Source organism: Tamandua tetradactyla, chromosome 6, assembly GCF_023851605.1.
Source record: "Tamandua tetradactyla isolate mTamTet1 chromosome 6, mTamTet1.pri, whole genome shotgun sequence".
NCBI classification, from domain to species: Eukaryota; Metazoa; Chordata; class Mammalia; order Pilosa; family Myrmecophagidae; genus Tamandua; species Tamandua tetradactyla.
Window position 1 is genome coordinate 154,154,975 of NC_135332.1, and position 11,573 is coordinate 154,166,547.

The window sequence follows — 11,573 nt, forward strand, 5'->3', positions numbered from 1 at the left end:
TGTTTTAAGCTCGAAGTCAAGTAATTTCTGTGGTCTCTACTACAGCAAGATTCAAGGGTTCAAATGATGTCATCTGAAACCTGTCTCTCTCTCTCTTCTTTTTAGTGTTAGCTCCCAGCATAGGGAGTATCCATACCCCAAACCCCAGAGAAAAGGTAGCCACCAGCATCTTCAGATATGTGTTCTACCATCCCAGCAGCTGCAACAGTTCCAACAGTTTATTGGAACTTTCCCAACAGTTCCAATAAAATTCCCAAAGTGACGTCATTAACTTGAGTCGGATCACATGCCCTTTTGGAGATGCAGTATTCTAAGTTGCCTGGCCTGAGTCACATGGGACGAGGTGCTGAGACTAGTGGAGATGTGGCTTCATGAATAGAAATCAAGTTATTAGTACCAGAAGTGGCAGGCAGAAAGAGATAAGGTTAGGGAGGTTAACGGAAGAGAGAGAGCCCTGCGGGCTGCAATGATTAGAGACTACTGTCAATGTCATCCCATCAGCAGAACTCTAAAGAGGGGACGAAATAGAATGAATAAGATTTGAGGAGAGGGGTAGAAGGCATTCCAGAAAGGAAAAAGTGGGAGTGAAAAAGGGCGTCTTCAAACTATCCATGTTCATCACAGATTCTGCACCCTCCCCTTCCAAGTGTGCTTCTCTTCCTACCCCATCTCAGCGGATGTCAATGCTGCGTTTTGGATTCTTCGGGTTAATAACTTGTCAGACCTCCTTTTCCTTCAAGCACCCATGGAATCCATATCCAGCCATATTGTGTCATATCTCTCCCTCCTTTGAAGTCGCATTGCTCTACTTACAAATTTCTTACCTCTCAGTTGACCTATCATAATAGCCTCCTGAATTTCCCACTTCTAAACTTCCTTATTTCCAGCCCGTCCTGCATACTTCCATCAGACTTAGCTTCCTGAAGCACAAAATCAAGTAGTAATATGATCAAATAATCAAAAATCCCCCCACCACATGCAAAATACAGCCAACGCCAAAGGCCCTGGAACCAGTCTTGAGGACTGCATATTTGTACCAAAGCATTCTCAGAATAGATTCTTCTTATTCCCTCATATTCCCTCTACCTAGACTGTCTTTTTCTACGCACATATCTACCTTTCAGAGCATCATCCTTCCAAGCTGTGCTCAAATCCTACCTCCTCTACTGGGTTTCCCATCTTTCTTCTCACTCTACCTACCACACATTGAATTCTCCTTGCCCTTATTTTCTACTTGTATTTTGTTTTATACTATTGTCAGAAATTGTACAGAATTTCTGTATAATTTGCGCATTGTACAGAAACTGTCCGTTCTGTAGTGTGCTTAAATTAATCTTAGATATTTTCAAATCTATCTGTCCCAGTAAATTTTGAGCACTTGGAAGATAAGACCACATGCCTCACATATTAAAGGTGCTAAATTTGTTTTAATTGATTTTAAATCTTAAAAATACACTATTTTCACACGCAAAAAAAATATGTATTACTGATTCTAACATTAAATTAATGAAGTTTGAAATACTGATTTTTTAATGTTAATTTTGCCCTATTAACCATACCATGAAAATTATAAAAGTTATAATTTGCTCTTAATCAAATATTAATCAATTTACAGTTAATCTAATGGGGATGGTGGAAAGTTTTTGACAAATTAATGAAATGAAAGCATCACATAGAAATATTGATAAGATTAAGGAAGAATTTGAGGTGGAGTAATAATCTAGAAAGATACTATAGTCTTTCAAATGACAAAAGCCAAAACTGGATTTATAAATTTAAATTGTGAAAGACAAGATGAGAGGCATGATAAGGCTGGTTCTGGGAGTGACAGAAAAAACTGGAGGCTGAAATCAAGTTCTGAGGCTTCAGAAACAGCAATCAAACAGCAAGGGCTAAGTCACTTCTTCCCTCCTAATGGCAGAAACTAAGTGAGATCCAGCTGTTAAGGGAGAAGCATGGTTTGAAGAGACCCAGACCTGGACTCTTCTTGGCTGAATTTCAGCAGGGTGGGTTTGCAGCTGAGAAATAATAGGTAAATGACCAGGATGCACGTTATCTTATTGTTATGCCAGTTTTCTCATCTCTGGTATTCCAATACAGGTAAAACGATTCGTTTGCTTTATAATAATGTGACAGGTATTACTTGAGTTCCATTTTTTCTTCTTAGAAAGGTTAAAATATAAGGTCTGGTTGTCTAAATGTGTAAATAATGCTTAATATATATTTGTGCATTTTGTGTTTCCTCATTAATTGCATTATTTTCTAATTATCATTACTGACTTTCATCCTGCTTATTCCTGACAGCTTGGATATTTTACAAATTCAGAGCATTTTTTGAAATCATTAGTAAATGATATAGTTCCTGTTTTTGTTTGTATAGGTCTTTTTTTTCCAGTAAAGTCCCTAGCTACTAAATGATTTACCACTATTTAATTAAGATATAAGATGTTTTTAATGCCATTAATAAATAAAAAGGCTGAATTTAAAAAAATAATGTTGCATTCTACATTAACAATATTTTACTCTTAATAGAATCATGAAGTTTCACTAATAAAATGACAAAAGTTGAATGTGGAAAATATTAAAAATGTATGAGCACCACTATTTTCACACACAAAAAAATGTGTATTACTGATTCTAACATTAAATTAATGAAGTTTGAAATACTGATTATTTAATGTTAATTTTGTCCTATTAACCATACCATGAAAATTATAAAAGTTAAAACTGGTAAAATATATTCTGCATCGCAACTGCTTTTTCAAAAACATTTTTATTGTTTTCACTTTTCAGGAAGTTACTGAAGTACTTTTCTGAAGAACATGCTGAAAACAAATATGGAAGAATTGCTTATTTATGAGCTATTTTGTTGCATAACAAAAAAAAGCCTATAGCATTTTCAAGCAAATATACTAAAAAATATTTTTATAATATAAAACATTTACTAATTAATCTTAATCACAAAAAGAACATTTCTTCAAAATATAAAGCTCTTTTGACTCCTTGTGTTTGCATTTTCTTATTTTATTTCTAAAAACTTTTGGAAATCTCTGATTTGGAAGCAGATATGCCACTTCTACGTTAATGTGCCAACAAGTGATGGAATACTTCAAACAACTGATTGAAAGAGCTTCTCTCATTGTGACTTAACCTCTTTAGATAAGATTTGAAGCACTTAGAATTTTTGTATATGTTGGGTGAATCTGATTTTCTCTATCCATTCTTGAAGCTCTGATTTCCAAGGAGCTTTGTCATTCTAATTTCTGAAGACCTTAGAGAAATGAGAATATTTTAGACCTTTCTCAGAATGAGTTGCTATTTATTAGATCCATAGTAATCTGAAGAATTCTGAATTGAACTATACTTCTGGGTCTGCCAAACCCCAGCCAGTCTTCTAAGAGCTTGCTTGGTGTCCCTGGGACAGGCTTTTGGAAGAGGTCCAAACTCCTTATCTACTTTCCCCTCTTTCCCATCCCAAAGTGCCATTAAGAGTGTGACCAACTACAATTCCAAGGACACCAGAACAGATACTTATTTTAAGAAGGACAAAACTAGGAAATAAGAAAAGGCACAGATTAGTGTTGCTAAGTGTATTAGTCAGTGTTCTCTAGGGAAAAGGGACAGTAGATGAGATTTTTATAAAAATTGTCTCACATAACTGTGGGGGCACACAAGTTCAAATTCCATATGGCAGGCTGCAAGTTAGGTACTGCATTGAAGGTTTTGGATGAATTCCCCAGGAGAATCTGGCTGGCTGAAGTAGAGATGGAAACTCTGTTCTGACAATCATCAGTTTTTTTAACTGATTGGATGAGATGTCTCTCATTGTTGAAGGCAATCTCCTTACTTGATTGTAGATGTAATCAGCGATAGATGCAATGAACTTGCTTTTGATTTAAGTCCAGGAAATGTCTTCACAGTAACAATCAGGCCAGTGCTTGCTTGACCAAACAACTGGACACCATCACCTGGCCAAGTAGACACATGAACCTCAACATCACAGTCCACCTCTTGTCAACTTGGCAGCCATACACATCATCTTAAAACATACCTAATCTCTAAATAAAAACAATAGCAGTCATATTTTATGTTAAGACAATAACAGTACTCAACTGTTCTGTGTACAACCAGGAACACACTAATTTTCTCCAGGATAGGATGCAAGTCCTTGGGTAATATTCGCTCCTAAACTTAATACCCTATAATTTAAAATTATGTCATGAAACTAATACAGACTTATGTCATTTGATAAGAGGATAAAATAGGGAAGAAAACAAAGTTATTTGCTTTATGTACATACACAAACATACTCAAAAAAGAAACATGGAAGAAATATTCATAACTACTACAGTCCTTTTGTTTTTATTACTGGTCATGTGGTTGTATTTCATGTTTATCACTATCTTCTTCCACTACCCTCCATTCCATGTTCCATTTACCCTCAGCAAGCACCTCAGTTGGCTGTAATTCTTTGCCCAGTGGGGTGAACTAAACCTTCACTCCTGATGTTGGGATGATGCAGTTTTCCATTTTCACAGGGCATGGTAGAACTAAGAGACACTCTGGAGGATCTCCTGTATTCCAGGCAAACCCGCCTTTATAATTGTGTGGTTGCAGCCCTATTTCCCCTTGATAGTAAGGATCAGTCATCCCAGAAAGTACAACAATTCCCCTCTTTGCCTATTGATTCAGAGGCATGAGGAGCCCAGAGTGCCAGATGGCAGTCTGAGCTTCTAGTTCAATGGAATCATTGTTGTGTCTCCTGGTGGAAGTACTTCTTTTGGAACTAAGACTGATAGGCCAGCAGAGCTTAAGGTTGCAGGGAAAGTAAGCAAAATAAGATTACAGGGACAAAAAGCAAAAATTTTTCTAATAGATCTCTATTAGTAATAATGAGTGGTGCAACTCCCATTTCTACCCCTTGATTCCTGGACTTGTAAATCCTGGCTTTGGGAGAAATAGCTCCATAGAAATATTAAAATAGACGTAGGGGTTAGGACAAATTGCAAAGGGAAATGCCAAACAAAAATGCAAATCTTTTCAGAGTAGTTAGCCTAAAAGAGTAGAATCTTAGAGGAGGAATTTTCAAGAGGAGTTCTTTGGAGCTGGCTATGATGGGAGACCCCTTAACAATGGGGAAAAAGCAACAGTACTAGCTTCTAAAGCCAAGTTAATAGAAAAGATATTTAATTAGGCCTCATGGAAAATTCTATAGATGACCCATGAGATTTGGGGTACACAATGGAGTTGTGTCTGAGTCACAAGCAATTGATTTAATCAGAGAGCAACTGGCACAAATAGCCTGTAGAAGATGAGACAAGGAAATCTAGCCAAGTGTAGAAAGTAACAGCACCCCGAGAAATTGTTGGGCAAAGGCTGTATGAATGAGTACTATGAATCCAATGTAGGCCACACGTGTGTGTGTGTGTGTGTGTGTGTGTGTGTGTGTGTGTGTGTGTGTGTGTGAGAGAGAGAGAGAGAGAGAGAGAGAGAGAGAGAGATGGTGGACATGGGGAGGAGGGACAGGAAGAGAGAGGGAGAAAGAGAAAAGAGAGAGAGAGAGAAGAAGGGGAAATGGGAGTGAGTGTTAGCGTAGGGTGATCTTAGGTCTTGTCCACAGCTGCCTGGAAGCAGAAAAGGGAAACTGGGAGGGGACCACTGAATGCCTAGAGGGTACAGAAAAAGTTCAAGCAAACAGCTGGAATAGAAGTCACAGTTTTCAGGCTACCGCTGGTAAGAGTTCCTGATAGTGAGGTCTGCAAAGAATACAGGAACGGTCCTACATGAGGAGCATCTGATGATGCTTGATCATCACACCACCCGATAATTGAGGACCTTCATACTTCCTCAGTCCTCATTTCCCTTGCTTCAGTCCTGGAGGAATCAGAAACTTCTGTTCTTAAAATTGGGAGGAGGAGAGAATTCCATCATGCCCCTACTCTCCTTCCTTGCTGATTTGAAAGTCAGATTTTCAAATGCAAATCCAGTATTCTTTCCATTACATGATACTTGCTTTCTGTAAGAAAACCAAATTCCAAGAATTGTGGTTATAGCATCTCTGGAACAAATTCCTATGTTCAGAGTAGGTTCTGGAAGAGATGCAAAAATATTCTTGACAGTAGAACACTGTGAAAGCCACAGAATTGGCCTCCATCTGTAGTGTTTCCTCACCAAAGGTTTGAAATCACATGACTGTAAATTTGTTGTTAAAATTTATCTGTCGATTTTTAATAAATAAGTTTCCTAAAGCAGATTATTTGAGAGTAAAAAATTTCAAAAAAATAATTGCTTCTTGGCAGTAGACTTTGCTAAAAATTTCCTGGCTTAACTGTTTTAAATTTCTGTCTGTCTGCTTTTTCTAAACTTTCTAGAGTTAACACAGAATGTGGCCATAACTGTTTATGCCAACTGAATTACAATTTTAATTACTACTTTTTTAAATGCCTAAATTCTTAGGAAACTATGGGCAATATGGCTTCACAAAGCCTTCCTTTGTAAGCGAGTAACTGTCCTTCACTTTTAAATAATGTTACTTGAATATTTGTATCTCAGAGATTGATGTTTAAATTTTAAGAAATATTCTTTGGTTTGAGAAGTGGTTATTTAGCTGTTGAACAAGCCATGAAAATCACTTGGTGCATTAAAAGTATATAAGATAAATATAATGTTCTCACTTTGGTCAATTTAAGGAAGAGAGAATAGGGAGGTAATTAGAATATCTTCCTGTGTTTCTCATAATAAGAAAAGTGTTTTATATCTTGAACTACAGTCTTTATTCTTTCCTCAGCTCTATCACCCACTGATCCCTGCAACTGCCTTCTAGGTGGTTCATCTGCCTTTCTTTACTTCTCCAAATCATTCAAAAGATGCTACTGAAACACTGCTACTACTAACAATTATAGTAATGAAGATTTACTATGTGCTTACTAAATGTAAGAAACTATGCTAAAAACTCGATGACTCTCTCCTTACAAGTCCCTGTTAGGTTATTATCCTCTCTTTCCAATGTGAAAACTTGAAACCTAAAAAAGGTTAAGTAAATTGCTCAAGTTCACAAAGCCACTAAGTGTTAAAGCTGGTATTTAAGTTCAGAAATTCTAACTCCAGAGCAGAGCCCAAGCTCTTCACCAACATTTAACCACCTCTTTCTTTCCCCCAAGTGTGAGAAAGTGTTTCATCATGAAGAGAGTTTTTACTTACATATTTATGTTCAAATTCTAAGTTATACTTTACCACCTCTGTGCCCTCAGGCAAGTTCTTAGTCTCCCTGAATCTTAGTTTCCTCACTAATAAAATGTGGTAAATATCTACCTTGTAGTGTGGTATTTGAGGATTAATAACATCATATATACAGGACCTAATCTCATGTCTAACATCTGGGTAGATTCTCGGTAAATATTTTTATTATCATGATATGCCCTATATGGTTTCAATCCCCGGCCCAACAAATCTTAAGACTTCTTGCTGTACCAAAACAGTGACTATCATGTAATTAAGCCCTATGTGTGTTAATTATTAATAGAATATTTGGGTGGGCTCAGACTACTTTCCCAGCCTCCCTTGCAGTGAGGTGGGACCAAGCTCTGGGCATTGGATTATAAAAACAGAAGTAATCTTGTGATACACTCTAGGGAATATTCTTTAAAGATGGTTCTCATGCACCTCTTTGCCCCTTCTTCATTCCTGTCTGTCTCTCGGCCCACATAGAGCAAGACAAAAAGGACAGAGGACACTTCTGTGGGGAGGGGGCCAGATAACTCATCCAAAAGGACTTTGGGTCCCTTACTTTGTGATGTACATACAAACCCAAAACTGACTACTTTTGAACTTCTTGAACATGGGAGAGAAATGAACCTATGTCATGTTGAGGCAATTGCTCTTTGGGGTTTCTCTTTTACTTGGAGGGTCCCTCATCTGAACTAAAACATCTCTTAGATTCATCAGATGTTCAAGGAGGCAAAATATGAAAGGAACAAGAGAACGGGAATTAATTCCTTCAGCAGGAGATAGAGATAATGCCAGAGCAATAAAAGGGTTTAAAATCCTACTTGTATCTTTGTACTCTCCAAAAGAGAAATTCATAAACCTTTATAAGAATTCATTCTGTATTTGATGTGAGAGACCTAAAGAAAATGGAGGGTCGCACCCTTCTTTCATGCTTATCAGTAGGCATTTTCAGCTTCCTCATGCTGGCACCCACTGACAAGGAGCGTATAGGCTGCTGCAAAAGAAGAATGTATGCGCCTAACTTCCCTTCTTCAGAGAGTGGCTGCAAGGAAAATCTGTAAGACCACAAAGGAAGGGACCTTCTGTAGCAGTTACAGTGCGTACTTGGATATTTATGGGCAGTCTGACTAGCTAAACAAACCTCTTGCCACCTTACTTGCAGGCCCTAATCCATTAGTCTAGTTATAATGATTAGATGATTCTAAAATTAGAAAGCTCCTCACTAAAAAAAAAAAAAAAGAAAAGAAAAAAGTTTCTTTTCCAGGAATGCCGTTTGCCCATGGCATGCTGACTTTATTTGAGGCATTCTTTTTGGTTAAGGGCTATGTGTTAACCTGTTTGGCACACAGTGCGCCCATGTGAGTGTTGAATGAACTGCTTAAACAAACACACGAATGAACAGGCAGCAGGATGAAATTTTTCCTCCCTGATTTTTGAGATAAAGGAAGCCTTCTAAAATATTATAGAACTGCACTTGATCCTAACTTAGAGCCCTAACATTTCACATAAGAGAGTGTAAAATTCATGCCCAGTTATAGACCAACTAGTAATGGTTGCTATGGTAAATGGGTTCAGTGCCTGTGAGCAGAAAAAAATAATTCCTTTTGGACGAGATATTTATGAGTGTTCCTCGCTAAGTGGCAAGAGTATTTTCTTTGTTTTTTTCTTTACAGTAATTTATGTATTTAGGCAGATGCTCCTTTATACATATAAATTTTCTCTAGGGAGTGAGAAAATTTTATACTGAAAATTTCTAATATGATTAGAGCATGGATTTCCTACTTATAAAGGATTTAATTTCAATTAAGAACCACTAGAAATATTTTCCATGATAAGGAGGCCAGTAATTTTTCCTATATGAAATGTATAGTATGTATGAAAAAATAAACGCCTTTTCAAGAAGTGCTGATAGGCCTGATATTTTAAAGGGCCAAGGGTGGACAGAGGGGGATCCAGGAGCAGCAGTTCAAAACGAAGAGTTTAAAAAGCAACACAATATCCTCTGAAGTGCATTTGAATTGATAGACAATGGGGAATTTTTATTCTGTACAGAGCAGTTGTCATGAAAAAAGCCAAATTTTAAAAATACTCATATCAATCAGACAGTAGAGCACCAAACTGATTTAAACATGATGGTGATGATCTAGATGTGCTGAAATGATGGACACAGGAGAAAGAATGGCCGAGTCTTGGCAACATATATTGCTCCAAAAAATATCCCATGGGTAGTGAGAAAAATGGGAGCGGGGGGTCTAGGGAGGGTGGTTGGTGCTTTAGTTCTGACAGCTTTAGTCCTTTCACCCTATTACTTTTAAAACAAAGGAGTCAAGGAGGGAGGATATATTCAGGACTCTTAACTTCAAAGCTTAGTGTTCCCCTCCTGTTTTCCCTTTTTTTATGTCTTACCAGTAAACATATCTATTTCTAGTAACTGATCACATAAAATTCACCTGTATTTTCCTTTGAAGCACTATTCCCTATTGTGAACAAAAATATGACTTCACTGGACTTGAAGCTGATAAATATGTACACATGCATGCTTTCATTGATTTTATTGCTTTATTATTTCCAACACATTCATGCATGCATGATGCCATTAATTTGCAAAATAAATCCACGAGATGAGGCAGAAAATAACCTAATTTTGCAGATGAGAAAACTGATTCTCAAACTAACTCAAGGTGAAAGCCACTATGGCCAGCATGCTGTGGCTGAGTGAATTAGTCTTCCTTGGTTAGGTCAGTGTTGTTTCATTTTATTTATTTTTTTCAGTTTTCAAAGCACATACAAGTTAAGTAATGTTACAGACTCTTGCTTTATGTTACAAACTCCTGCTTTATATTGCTTATATGAATCTCAACACATTTGCCCATAGAAATAATAAATGACATTAGTTTCCAGATCAGGCCATTATCGTCTACTTTAACCCATAATGTAGCTGGACTATATTACAATTTAATAACAATGCAAATATTATCAAAGAGGTATATATATACTGGTGAACCTTATTATTAGACACAGAAGTGAAGAGTTCATTCCATCTTCTTCTTTGAATCTATTTCTAGTAAAAAAACATGAACTGTTTTTCTCTACTGCTATCCAGGCCCTTTCTTTAGTGAATTCGTTAACTCCAAAGTATTCTTAAATTTTGGGTTTCCCTGTATTCATCAATAAATATTACTGCTAATTGCAAAGCATGTTGTAGTATTTATGATGGAAATATTTATTTAAATTCTTCATGGAAAGTTAATTCTCTTCTAATAGAAAAGAAATATAAAAGCTACTTCAGACATTTTGGTTCTTCTGTTAAACTATTGATCCTAACTATTAAATGGTCCATCATGGATATTAAAAAATAACATATTTTCTAGAATATTATATTTTTTATTTTAAAAGCAAGCAAGATTCTGGAGTCAAAAGCTTAATAAAACAATCCCTTAATATTATCATCAGATAATCCATTGCTTTTTAAATGTATCTGTTCAAAGCTGTCACACTATGAGCTGCAAGGCTTTGTTTTGCTTGATCAAGACACCAGTGTGACTTTACCATATGTATTCAACTGTGAACAGCTACTCATTAATAAAAAGTCATTAAAGTCCAAGTCAGAAGAGCAGATCTAAAACTGTGCTTGGTGAAAAAACTCAGCCATTGATGAAAAACCTGGGAACTGCTTTCAGAGGGAACTGGAAGCAATGGGCTGTGTTTACAAGGTCTGCATGCACTTTATGGGTGGGGGTCAGTTGACAAGACAGTACTGAGACCCAGCTTGAGAACTACAAACCACAGAGCCAAAACAGGCTTTGAACCTGGAGAGGAAGTGGTGAGCTGAAAAAGTGGTGAGATGAATAAATCAGGCTGGACATATAGGGCACAAACCAGAACCAAAGTCTTAAAAGTGGGCAAAATAGTTTGGCAGAAGTAATCCCAGAGTAGAGGCAATCCAGAAAGAAATATTCCATATACTAGATTCTATCCATTATGTTCCCTCCACTTGACATTTGGTGGCTCCCGCCCCCGCAACCCTTGAATAGGGAGACAGGATTTAATATGGTGCTTTTCGAAGAGGTGGTCCTAAGCACCTATAGTCTCCAAATATGGGGTTATTACACAGCAACTACAGTAAAGATCATTTAACAGTATTCTTTGTGTGTGTGGAGGGGAGTGCATAGTCCAGGAATCAAACCCGGATCTCCCGCTGAAAGGCGGGCATTCTAACTACTGAACTACCCGTGCATCCAACAATATTCTTTTATAGGTGTTCCTAAAGTAAATTTAGCAAATAAATTTAGCAGGTTTTATTACTATTTTGTTCTGTTAATGTGTTGGGAAACAAGTATTCACTA

General features: G+C 36.9%; 1 protein-coding gene across 1 annotated transcript in view; it reads left to right on the forward strand.

Annotated features, from left to right (window-relative positions):
- PKHD1L1 (PKHD1 like 1) overlaps window positions 1-3,260 on the forward strand; it is a 173,786-nt gene extending 170,526 nt beyond the window's left edge. Inside the window, exon 78 of the mRNA XM_077167497.1 lies at window positions 2,794-3,260. The gene's annotated coding sequence lies outside the window, so the exon portion shown is untranslated. The remainder of the gene's footprint in view (window positions 1-2,793) is intronic.
- The last annotated feature ends 8,313 nt before the right edge of the window (window positions 3,261-11,573 follow it).